The sequence below is a fragment of the Chiloscyllium plagiosum genome, chromosome 4 (assembly GCF_004010195.1).
Source record: "Chiloscyllium plagiosum isolate BGI_BamShark_2017 chromosome 4, ASM401019v2, whole genome shotgun sequence".
Lineage (NCBI taxonomy): Eukaryota > Metazoa > Chordata > Chondrichthyes > Orectolobiformes > Hemiscylliidae > Chiloscyllium > Chiloscyllium plagiosum.
This window is the reverse complement of record NC_057713.1, coordinates 118576597-118590513: the sequence shown is the minus strand read 5'-3', so window position 1 is coordinate 118590513 and position 13917 is coordinate 118576597. Positions and strand designations below refer to the sequence as shown.

Here is a 13917-nt window from a genome sequence, read left to right as displayed (position 1 = left end):
TCTATTTCCCTTTCTTCTCGTACAGGGCTATCACATTAACAGTTTTCCAATCCGCTGAAACCCTCCTGGAATCTAGTGAATTCTGGGATATTTTGACCAATTCCTCCACTATTTCTACAGCTTTTTCCTTTAAAACCCTTGGAGTTAGACCATCAGCTCCTGGCAACATATCTGCCTTCAATTCTATTTGTTTGTTCAATATTTTGTCCTTCATAATAGAGACTGTTACATAGCCATTCCTCCCATTGCTTTCTGATATCTTTGAAATGTTTCCAGAGTCCTTCAGCATGAAGACTAATGCAAAATATTGGTTTAAATTCTGTTGTGTCTCTATTCTCTGTTATCACTTCCTAGTGACAACATTTGACAGTCTCACACGCACCTTAACTACTTTCAATTTTTGTATGACAGAAGCTCTTGCTGTTTGTTTTTATATTTCTTGCAAATTTACTTACATATTTGATTTCTCTACTTTTATTAGCATTTTAGTCATTCACTGCTAGTTCCTACAATAATCCCAATCCTCGGATTTACCGTTATGTTTCACCACTTCATATGCTTATTTTTTGACTCGACTAATCTCCCTGGCCATTTTTGTTTATTACAGGTGGTTTAATCTTCTTGTGGAGTCTTTCTTTTTTACTGAGATAAGTAAACAGAGGAGGAGAAGTAAAACACAGCAAAGAGTAAAAGGGAAAATATTAAAACAAGGTAAGAGAGAAAAGATGAGTTGTAACTCTTCATGTTACTTTAATACTGCATCAATTGCTGCAGTTTTTCATCTGTGTTTCAAAGTGATACAATTTGGGAGCACTTTTTCACCACCTGTTCATGGTAATAAGGAATTGAAACAGCCAGTTTTCAAAATGTACTCTCAAAAGTATTTAACACCATTTCCTGCCAAAAGAGTCTTAAACAATGTAAAGTTGTGATATGCAGTGATAATTGATGCCCATTGTCATACTTTAGCAAAATCCTTTGTATAATTTGTTATTTAGGATAGTGACCACCATGCAAAAAGAATTGACTGTGTTTGAATTACAGTGATTAATTTGCAAAGTATGATAAGTACCTGAAAAAAATGACAGATGCACTGAAGGTAAGGTAAAGAAAGAAACATCAGTGTTATGTGAGGTACGTGTGAAATTGATCTTATATGTTAGCTATAAAGTGGTTAATAAGCTTTGTTCCAAAATCAAACTTCTGCAGATATTATAATATAAAAATATTTTTTAAAAATACATGAGCATTTCTGTTTTCTGTTTTGAGAAGAATTGAATATATATTCTACAACCCAGCTTATTTGTAAACAGAAATCAGGAAGGAGGGCTCTATAATGAGTTGCCAATATGATGGGGAAGCTCAGTACAACTCAGCAACAAATAAGGTTGAAGCTTTCACAGCCACCTCCAGGAAGAAGAGTAAGCTGGATAATTTGTTTCTACCTGATATTGCGACCACCAACATCACAAATGTCTCTGGTTTGCCAATTTGATTCACTATTTGATATCATGAAATGGCTGAAGGTACTGGATATGGCAAACTCTATGAGCTTTGACAACACCCAATCCATACTAGTGAATATTTGTGTTCTAGATTAACTGCGCACCACCTAAGCTTTTAAGTTTAGGTAAAGTAGTGACCCCTACTCAGGTAACTTCCCTTATGTATACTGATGACAAAAAACAGAGTACAAATCCAATCCAACCAATGATCATTCCATCAGTCTAGACTGGATTATTGTCATAATGACAGAAGTTGTTGTCAGAAGTTCCAGTGAACAAAACCGACCTGAAATGACCCACGTTATTTAGTTTGGGTTTCCTCTTGTCCTCATTAAAGCTTTGGTTCAAATATGGACAAAAGAGTTGAGCTCAAGAGTTGAGGTGACAGTGACTGTCCTTGACATCAAGGCAGAATTAGAGTAAATGTCAAGAAGCCCGAGCAAATTTGAATCGATTGGAATCGGTGTTTTTGGAGGGGTGGAGGGTTTGGGAGAGGAGAGCTCTCTAGGGTTGGAGTCATACCTAGCACAAAAAGCATGGTTAGTGGATGGAATGCCCTACCAGCAGTGGTAGTAAAGTCAGATACAGTAAGGATATTTAAGCAACTTTTGGATAAGCACATGGATGGTAGTAAAATGAAGGATATGTAGGTTTATTTGATCTTAGAATAGGATAAAATGTCAGCACAACACTGAGGGCCAAAGGGTCTGTGCTATACTGTACTGTTCTATGTTCTTATTATGCTCGAGAAAGGAAGATGATTGTTGTTTTGGGAATAAATCACTTTAATGATGGGATATCGCTCCAAGAATTCCTCAGGGTAGAAACCCAGATCAAACTATCGTTACCTGCCTTATATGTGAAGGACAAGGACATCAGACATACAGATATACCAGGAGTTGCAATGTCCTCCTCAAGTCACATCTTGACTGGGATCTGCATCACTACACCTTCACTTATACTTGGTCAAAATCATGGAGCTCACTCCCTGACAGCACTGTATTTGCACCGCTTGCAGCAGTTCAAGAAACACGGCTCACCACTACTTTCTCATGGACAGCTCAGCATGAGCAACAACTGGCCAGTAATGCTCAGACCCATAAAAGAATAAAGAAAAATGCTGCAATGTGGTTTCAATGTTCGGTGGTAGAATGAGAAACTGCATATTGATGCGGTGAGATTAACTAATAATGAGATGTTAATGCATACTAAAGTTCTCATTAATGAGTTTAAGAATCTCATCTTGGCATTCAAAACTCATTTGGAAAATGAGACTTTGTTCTCTTCATATTGAGAAGCTCTTGCTGACCATCTAATGCAACTCCTTCAGCTTTCTCATCAAAGCCCATATCATTCAGTGTCTGGGAAGATTCCATCCATTGGAAGAGAAATAGGTTTTGAGCCATAACTTTAAGATTGATATTCTTCGACATACAATGAATATCCAGCAAGCTTATCCTTCCCATCAAAATGGGCCAGCCCACACTTATTTGTATTCAAGTTCATTTGTGAGTTAAGACAATCAACTGCAGATCTTTGAGATTCTGATACAAACTTCGTTCCAACTTTTTTTAAAATAATGAAGAGGTAGATTGCATTTGCAACAGATAAGCTAAGGATATACATTTAGCATATGTAGAATTCTGAGTATTTTCACTCTTAGATTGGTCAACCTGGTATTTTGCTCTTTCGAGTTAATGGAAAAAAAATTACAAAAAGTAATTGCAAAAAAATACAAATTCAAAAGTCAACAAAGTGCAAGAAAAGTCTTGAGGGAAGTTACATTGAGAAAGATTCTGAATGACTCTCTGCTCCAAACTGCTTTGGTCCCATCATAGTAATTAGGATGCAAATACAGCAGAAGTCCCATTTACTTTTACAAAATTAATTTCCACCACACTTCTGCAGCTCCACTGAAATATAATGCAAAATCATGCCAATTCAAAAAATGTTTACCAAATCAAAATGAGAAATAATTTATAATATGCAATAATATAACAATAGAATCTATTATTAATTATGATAAATATTATTGAAATGCATATTAGGGAGCATAGCTTTTGCATGATCTTCAGGATTATATAGTTTGTGTTACCAAATGGCCTGTAATACGTGTAGCAATGGCAAGAGAATAACCAGCATCAATAGAAAATAGCCTTCAGACATAATTTAACGATGCCTGATGTTTCTACATGGAGTAGCCAAATAAGCTATCAATGTGAAAGTACAGAAGGTGAAGTTACCTACTCAGATGGATAATGCTTATTAATGTTAGTAACAAAATTGCCCTTTCTGTGTTCTGAATTGTAAAAATGTAAACCCATTATTTGTAAACCAGGTTGTGATTTTGTCACACATCACACAGAAAAGAAATCTGCCAGTAAACAAAAAAATATATATTTTTCATCATGTTAGGAACATGAAGTGATAAGAATGCCCCTGGCATCCCTGGTGAAAAAAGAAAATCATAATAATAGTGTAGACATGATTTATGTTATTGTTTTTATTACTATAGAAAGTGGCATCATATAACAGTCATTACCTGTTTCCCTGAGTGATCACAAATAGGACGACGAGGTTCCTTTTCAGTAATCTATCATGGTTGCTACAAAAACATGTCCCACAACAACAGACTCAACATTAAGTTTGCAACTGTCTGAGAATTTGCATTTCTTTAAATGTTTCCTTTCTCTTTTCAGTTTCATTTTTACCATGAGTGGTTGTATTTGTTTTATTCTGAGTCCATCATTTGTTCACTGTCAACCATTCTGTGAAATGAACCTTTTCAAGTTCAAGCTAATGAGTGTGTGACCTGCTCCATTGACTCTGAAAGTGCTGCTCTGTGGTCATTAAGATACACTTGAGAGATTCACAGAGATCTGCTCGAAGACCTATTCATTCCCTATGTGAAATACCCAAATTTACCAGCATCTTAGCATTCTTTTGTGACTTTCTTCATGAGAAATGCATTCATTTGCTTGCTAAACTTGTAAGCAATTGGCAGCATAAATTTTATTTAACTTCTTAGTAATAAATCAGCAGAAATTTCCTAATTACCTCTAAATCCATAGCTGGCCTTATTGTGTAATTGTTAAATAATATGCCTTTTTATGTGAAAATAATGCACAAGTTATTGTTTAATAACCGCTTTCTCCCCCTTTATTTCTAAATTATGTGTTATAAAGTATCATTCATAATTTATCAATATTTATTTTAAAATAATCTAGTGGGTGACATTTCTAGTTGTGGAGGCGTACTGAAAGATTCTTGGCATTTGAGTATTTAAAAAAAAAATATATTCACCAAAAAAAGAAACAAAAAATAGGAACAGGATTTGGCCATTCAATCCGTCAAACCTGCTCTGCCAATCAATATGATTGTGGCTGATCATTTAACTCAGTACTCTGGTCCCACTTTCTCCCCATATCCTTGATGCCTTTAGCTCTAAGAAACAAAGAAAGACAGTAAAGTACAAATGAATAGATAATCCTCATTCTATTTTGAGCCTTAAATGAAAAAAAAGTTCTTTTTCTTAACTCAATGTAAGCCTAATGTAAGCTTACACATTCAATTAATTGACAGCAATAGCCATACTTCCAAAGAGTGGCAATCATTGTTGGTTCCCCATCCCACTTCATTTGTGACAATCAAATGGAGATCTGCATTTCTATACTGGACTTCTAACTTAGGCCTCTTCAGAAAGACAGAGTGTACCTGTTCCAAACTTCTTCATCAGAACAAGGTAGGACATTCAGCCCATTAAGCCTGTTCCACAATTCAATATGATCATAGCTGATAGAGTCATAGAGCCATATAGATATACAGCACAGAAGCAGACCCTCTGGTCCAACTCATCCATGCCAACGAGATATCCTAAATTAATCAAGTTCCATTTTCCAGCACGTGGCCCATATCCCTCTAAACTCTTCTTATTCATATACCCATCCTGATGCCTTTTAAATGTTGTAATTGTGATAAATTACAACAGCCTCCACCACTTCCCCTGGAAGCTCATTCCATACATGCACCACCTTCTGTGTAAAAAAGTTGCCCTTCAGGTCCCTCTTATATCTTTCCCCTTTCACCCTAAACCTATACCCTCTAGTTCTTGATTCCCCCAACCCATGGAAAAGTCCTTGTCTATTTATTCTATCCATGCTCCTAATGTTTTTATAAACCTCTATAAGGTCACCCCTCAACCTCCAACACTCCAGGGGAAACAGCCCCAGCCAAACAGCCTCTCCCTATAGTTCAAACTCTCCAACCCTGGCAACATGATTATAAATCTTTTTTGAACCCTTTCAAGTTTCACAACATCCTTCGTATAGGAGGGAGACCATGCACTTCATTGATCTTTCTTCCTCAAATTATCTTGATTTCCCTTGATGCCATTGGTACTTAGAAATCTGGCAGTTTTTACTTTAAACGTAATCAATAAATAAAATTTCAGAGCCCTCTGGGGTAGAGAATTACATAAGATTCACAAGTCTCTGAGTAAAGAATTTTCTTTATTTTAGACCTAAATGATTTCCCCTTCTTCTGAAATTGTAGTCCCTCATTCTGGTTTCTCCAACTAGGGGAAGCATTTTACATATATCTGTCCTGTCTATCCCTTCACCTATTTTGGAGGTTTCAGTAAGATTAGCTTTCATTTTTCTAAACTCCATTTTTCTGAAGTCCAATTTGGCCAATTTCTCCATATATGGTATGTTGACCTCGGTGGCTATTGTTGAGAACACCTTGGTCCCTTTTTACATCCATAACTTCCAACCTCTTACCATTTAGAAAATACTCCACACACCTGTTCCTCCAGCTAACATGGTTAATCTCACAGTTTTCCTGATTATATTCCATCTGTAATGGCATTATCTATTCACTAAATTTGTTCTCTTGAAATTGATTTGCATTTTCATCACAACATACACTCCCAGCTCAATTTGTGTGTTTTTTTTAATACTGTAGGATCCTTGGAATTATCCAATTTATGTCCCCTTTCAATAACATGAGCTGTTGCATTCTGGTCAGTGTATTTATTTGCTAACACAGCGAAGGGCTTTGGGATATTTAAGTATTCCTGCATGTTCAATGGCCATCATGACCCTTAGGCTACACAAGGTACCAGCCTCATGTCAAACTACTAAAAACATCTCACAGAACAAATGAAACATGCGTGGAGCAGCTGGCACTGACTTAGGCACCTGAAATGATAACAGTAAAGTCCAGCCCTTTGTTGACACTGCAAAGTCCTTCTCACCAATATCTAGGGGCTTGGGACTAAATTCGGGAGAGCTGACTCATAGCTTGACACATACACTTACTCACAGCATCATCCTTAACACACACTTTCCCAAGAATACCAGCACCATCGATGGGCATTTCCTGTCCCACCAGTAAGACAGAGTCAGCAGACTCTGGTCACACAGTACAGTAGGAGGGACTTGTTGTGGGATTCCTCCACTTTGACTCCCGACCTCAGCAAGTCCAATAGCATCAGTTCAAATATGGGTCAGGACACCTCTTGAAGTTGTAGTTCTGTTCGCCGAGCTGGGAATTTGTGTTGAAGACGTTTCATCCCCTGTCTAGGTGATATCCTCAGTGCTTGGGAGCCTCCTGTGAAGCGCTTCTGTGATCTTTCTTCCAGCATTTGTAGTGGTTTGAATCTGCCGCTTCCGGTTGTCAGTTCCAGCTGTCCGTTGCAGTGGCCGGTATATTGGGTCCAGATCGATGTGCTTATTGATTGAATCTGTGGATGAGTGCCATGCCCCTTGGAATTCCCTGGCTGTTCTCTGTTTGGCTTGTCCTATAATAGTAGTGTTGTCCCAGTCGAATTCATGACAAGCAACATGAGTTCGACTGGGACAACACTACTATTACAGGACAAGCCAAACCGAGAACAGCCAGGGAATTCCTAGAGGCATGGCACTCATCCACAGATTCAATCAATAAGCACATCGACCTGGACCCAATATACCGGCCACTGCAACGGACAGCTGGAACTGACAACCGGAAGTGGCAGATTCAAACCACTACAAATGCCGGAAGAAAGATCACAGAAGCGCTTCACAGGAGGCTCCCAAGCACTGAGGATGCCACCTGGACAGGGGATGAAACGTCTGCAACACAAATTACGAGCTCGGCGAACCACAACAACAAGCACCCGAGCTACAAATCTTCTCACAATACTTTGAACACCTCTTGAAGATTATCACCTATCAGCACCCCATTAGCTGATGAATCAGCATTTCTGCATGTTGAGAACCACATGGAGGAATCACTGAGGATAGCAAAAATGCAGATGGATGCTGGGTGGGAGACTTCAATGTCCACCGTTAGGAGTGGCTCAGCAACACCACTACCGATTGATTCTGTCAAATGTCTTGGTAGCCCATGAACCAGGGTGCCAAGTTCATTACTAAATCTTATAGCAGCAAAGAGATCTTGATGATCCTATTAATCCCGTTAGAGTAACCAAACTCACAGGTAAAAGGTTAGGAAAGCGCAGTCGTGATACCATTTCACAGCTCTCGCTATGCTATCTGAGAGCTTAGAGATGGAAATGTGTTGCTGGAAAAGCGCAGCAGGTCAGGCAGCATCCAGGGAACAGGAGAATCGACGTTTCGGGCATTAGCCCTTCTTCAGGAGAGCTATCTGAGAGCTTACTCACAGCTAAATTTCAAATTCCCATGCTCCTTAGATTCTGATCCAAAATTAACATTTTAATTTCTGGATTAATTTGAGGGTTTTTGTACTGTTCATATTATAGTTCTAACATTTCTTTGCTATTATCCGAGTAAATGAATCAGAACACTCCAAAGTCTTTAAATCTAATTCTGAGATTGGAGACACTTTTAGTGTATTCTATACACAGGACAATTTCTCATAGAAAGTTTTAAATATCTTGAGCAACTCCTATTTCTTCATTGTGCAGTGATCTGCTCTCTTTTATTCTTGAAAACGCACTTTGACTACAGCTGAACCATTCCCTTGTTACAAACAGCCCTGTTACAGTTTCACACCTAGTCTGTGAGTTCAATTTGTCTGGAACAAACCTGCTTCAACTCCACTAAAATTGACCCAATGACAATAAATTGGTTTTATTCTAGATTCCTCCTTGAGCTTTCTCACAGCTAACATAAACCATATGATACAATTATTGCTGTTCTCTTCATTTCTCCCTACTAAAACTTGATCCATTTGATTCACCTCTAACCCCAGAATCAGATCCAGCAATATCCCCTTCCTTATTGGGCCAGAAATATACTGATCAAGAACAGACTTCAGAAAACCATCTGCTTTCCTGCCTTTTAAAAGTAATCTTTCACTTTTGACATGTTTATTTATGGTTCATTCGTGAGAATTATGACAAGGAAAATGACAATTTTCAAAAGGCAAAACAAGCACTAATATTTTTACTAGGTTTGGCAAGAGCGCTAGTTAGCACTACAATTGACCCTGTATAATATATCTGGAACAATGCATTTATTACAGCATGCCCATTAGCAACACATCATTAATCAGAAATACCTGACAAAATATCATGCATATAGTCAACAGCCCTATTAATTAACAAGATCATATTGGACTATAAATGAGAACTTAAACTATAATTATCCAATAAGGCACTGAATTCTTTGTTCACACCATAATATCAGACTCTATCTGATAATGAATGTATGTTTATAATTCCAAACATAGATTGGGACTGCCATAGTGTCAAGGGTTCGGATGAAGAGGAATTTGTTCAGTATGTGCAAGAAAGTTTTCTGATTCAGCATGTGGATGCACCTGTTAGAGAAGGTGCAAAACTTGACCTATTCTTGGGAACTAAGAGAGGGCAGGTGACTGAAGTGTCAGTGGGGAAACACTTTAGGGCCAGTGACCATAATTGTATTAGTTTTAAAATAGTGATATAAAAAGAAAAGATCGGATCTATAAGTTAAATTTCTGAATTGGAGGAAGGCCAATTTTTATGGTATTCGGCAAAAACTTTCAAAAGTTGATTGGGGGCAAATTACTGCAGGTAAAGGGACGGCTGGAAAATGGGAAGCATCCAAAAATGAGATAATGAGAGTCCAGAGACAGTCTGTTCCTGTTTGGGTGAAAAGCAAGGCTGGTAGGGTAGGGAATTCTGGATGACTAGAAATATTGAGACTTTGGTCAAGAAAAAAGAATGTTGCATACATCAAGTACAGATAACAGAGATTGAGAGAATCCTTTGAAGACTGTAGCAGTATATTTAAGAGGGAAATCAGGATATGAGTTAGCTTTGGCAAATATAGTTCAACAGAATCCAAAAGGATTCTGTAAATACATTAAGGGCAAAAGAGTAATGAGGCAGCAAATTGGGCCCCTTAAAGATCAGCAAGACTGCCTATGTGTGGAACTGAAAGAGATGGGGGAGATACTGAACGAGTATTTTGCATCAGTGTTTACTGTGGAGAAGGATGTGGAAGATAGAAAAAATGGGGAAATAGTGACATCTTGAAAAATGTCCATAAAACTGAGGAGGTGGTGCTGGTTGTCTTAAAATGCATAAAGGTGGATAAAACCCCAGGACCTGATCAAGTGTACCCTTGAGCTCTGTGGGAAGCTAGAGAAGTGATTGCTGGCCCCCTTGCTGAGATATTTGTATCATCAATAACTACAGGTGAGGTATCAGAAGATTGGAGGCTGGCTAATGTGGTGCTATTATTTAACAAAGGTGGTAAGGTAAAGCCAGGGAACTATAGACTGGTGAGCCTGACATAAATTGTGGGCAAATTGTTGGAGGGAATCCTGAGGGATAGGATTTACATGTATTTGGAAAGGCAAGGATTGATTAATGAGAGTCAACATGGCTTTGTGCAATGGGAAATTGTGGTGGTCTCACTAACTTGATTGAGATTTTTGAAGAATATTGAAGAGGATTGATGAGGGCAGAGCAATTGACATGATCTGTATGGACTTCAGTAAGGCATACATCAAGGTTCCTCATGGTAGACTGGTTAGCAATGTTAGATCACATGAAATACAGGGAGAGCTAGCCATTTGGATACAGAACTGGCTCGATGGTAGAAGGCAAAGGGTGGTGGTGGAGGGTTGCTTTTCAGACTGGAGGCCTGTCACCAGTGTTATGCCACAGGATCGGTGCTGGGTCCATTGCTTTTCATCATTTATATAAATGATTTGGATGTGAACATAGGAGGTATAGTCAATAAGTTTGCAGATGACAGCAGAATTGGTGGTGTAGTGAATTGCGAAGAAGGTTAACTCAGAATGTAATTGGATCTTGATCACTTTGGCCAATGGACCAAAGAATGGCAGATGGGATTTAATTTAGATAAATGTTAGGTGCTGCAATTTGGAAAGGCAAATCAGGGCAGGATTTATACACTTAATGATAAGATCCTGCAGAGTGTTACTGAACAATGAGACGTTAGAATGTAGGTTCATATTTCCTTGGAAGTAATGTCACAGATAGACAAGATAGTGAAGACTTACCCGTATTGGCCAATGCATTGAATATTGGTGTTGGGAGGTCATGTTGCAGCTACACAGGACATTATTCAGGCCACTATTGGAATACTGCGTGCAATTCTGGTTTCCCTGCTATAGGAAGGATGTTGTGAAACTTGAAAGGGTTTAGAAAAGATCTACAAGATGTTATAAGGTTTGGAGAGTTTGAGCTATAGTGAGAGGCTGAATAGGCTGGGGCTATTTTCCCAGGAACATTGGAGGCTGAGGGGTGACTTTATAGAGGTTTATAACATAATGAGGGGCATGGATACAGTAAATCAACAAGGTCTTTTCCTTGGGTTGGGGGAGTCCAAAACTAGAGGGCACAGGTTTACGGTGAGAAGGGAAAGATTTAAAAGGGAACTAAGAAGGAACATTTTCATGCAGAGGGAGGTGCGTGCATGGAATGAGTTGCCAGAAGAAATGATGGAGGCTGGTAAAATTACCACATTTAAAAGGCATCTGGATGAGTATATGAATAGTAAGGATTTAGAGGGATTTTGAGCTAAATGCTGGCAAATGTCACTAGATTTATTTCAGATCTCTGGTTGGCATGAATGAGTTGGACTGAAGTGTCTGTTTCCATGCTGTACATTTCTTTGACGCTATGACTCTGTGGCCTGTTTTTCCTTTGTGTCTCACTTGTCGTGCCTACCTCTGAGCCAGAAGGCTGGAGTTTCAGTCCCTCCTGGGTTGTGGCATATCACCCTGAGGTCTGATTGAAATCTTTTTCCTCTCACCTGAAAAATATGCCCCCTAGGTTTGAACTCCCCTATTTCTATCTGTTTCCCTGATCCTTTGTGCACCCGACTTGAAATTTTTCTTGTTACATCTGATTCCCATCCCTCTGTTAAGTGAGTTTCAGTCAGGCCTAATAATGCTCCCCATGAGGACATTAGAGTTCCCTCTGCTGACCAGTACAGGTACACTTCCCCAGAATCAGTTACAATGTCACAGGACCTATGGCCCTCCCTCCTGCAACATCTCTAAAGCCATACATTCACTGCCCAATACTCTTGTCCTGATTTGTCATTGTCTTTGTTTGGTTTTCAGAAATAACAACTTGGCATTGATGGTTTAAATGTGTTTAAATGACTGTAATCGTAGAAAAAGAGACTCAGGACCACTGGCTCTTGTCTTGCCTTTAGTGACTGCTGTTAAAATGATGAACTGTGCAATGTAGATCATTACCACAGGGTCTGACAGTGAAATAGTTGAGATGAATGACTTGTATCATTGATACAGGATGAAACAGTGCATCAGAGCAAGATAGCACTAGAGTTTCAGCACCTTAGGTGAAAAATGATATAAAGAATTCAGCAACAACTAACAAGTCTCCTTGTATGTCACTATGATCTCTGCAGTTTGATGAAGACATATGTATATATAGTTTCAATGGACTAGAATTATTGATCCAAATCAGTTGTGGGTACCTCAAGGTATGGAGCCTTTTCTAAAAGACCAATTTCAATTCCACCTACCCACTGGATACAGGTCACAAGTAGTTAAAATGAAAATGGCAACTTCCCTTTCAAATCTTTCATATGGATTTCATTTGTAATCTATTGTTTTGAATAGATTTGGAATGTAGTGGGAAGATTTAGTTCTAATGAGGGCATTGGAGCCAAAGTGTATTTTAACCGAGGGGCAGCATGTCGAAATGCATGAAGACTTCCTCACATGGCCACAGTAAAGTCTGGGCAGAAAAGGTCCAATGAAGTAAGTTATTTTGCATTTTTGCTTCCTTATTGGTTAGGAGGTGCACAGGTAATGACCCCAACCAAAACAAAATGACATAGCTGAAAGTGAGGACTGCAGATTAGATTACTTACAGTGTGGAAATGGGCAATTTATCATGGCCAATTCACCGAACCTGCACATCTTTGGACTGTGGGAGGAAACTGGAGCAAACCCACACAGACATGGGGAAAATGTACAAACTCCACACAGACAGTTGCCTGAGGCAGGAATTGAACCTGGGTCCCTGGCCCTATGAGGCAGCAGTGCTAACCACTGTGCCACTGTAGGATCAGAGTCAAGCTTAGAGTGGTGCTGGAAAAACACAGCATGTCAGGCAGCATCTGAGGAGCAGGAAAATCATTGTTTTGGGCAAAAGCCCTTCTTGAAGGACTTTTGCCCGAAACATCGATTTTCCTGCTCCTCGGATGCTGCCCGACTTAGCTGATTGTCATGCATTAGATTCCTGAATTCTAACCTCCTTTACCTGAAACCTTTGTTTATTATTCAGGTATTGAGGTGATGGGGTCTGCTGATGGAGCTCAGGAATTAAAATCCCTTGAGTATCGCTCTGCAAATAGCTAGACAGTCCCCATCTGCCTTGGTCCTCAGCCCATAAAGTTCCTGCGGAGGTTTTCTATGTATATCATATTACACCTGTTAAAACTAAAATTAGAATTAAATCAAATACTTTCATTTACTTCCATAGGTACAACACAGATGGCAATCCCCAACATGTTCTGCTCATTTATCATCAAATCGATCATGCTATGCCTACTTTTTCAGGTCTATCAATGAAGGAGAGAGTTCTGTCTTTCCAAAATTTCTATGTATAACTTAATGAGTATACATCAATAAATTACATTAACTATAATGAAATGCCATTTGGGTGTTTCGCTTCATCTTATATTTTCATTAAATAAAGTTTGATGAATGAGACTGTTGTTGGCTAATTTACACCAAGTTTATATGAATTACATATCTTAATGTATTGGGCACATAGGAACAGGTGTAAGCCATTTAGCCCACCGAACCTGCTCTGCTATTTAATTAGATCATGTCTGATTATCTTCTACAATGCCGCCTCAATGCTACAGCCATGTGGAATCCCTATATACCTTGACATTATTTACCTCCAGAAATCTAATGATTTCTATCTTGAACATGCTCAATGACTGAG

The 13917-nt window shown here is 38.8% G+C and overlaps 1 long non-coding RNA gene across 1 annotated transcript; it reads left to right on the top strand.

Moving 5' to 3' along the window:
- Window positions 1-616: 616 nt before the first annotated feature.
- LOC122549599 lies at window positions 617-13471 on the top strand. Its single transcript, XR_006311605.1, has 3 exons — window positions 617-711; window positions 12579-12719; window positions 13447-13471. It is a non-coding gene; the product is annotated as an uncharacterized LOC122549599 (long non-coding RNA).
- Window positions 13472-13917: the final 446 nt, after the last annotated feature.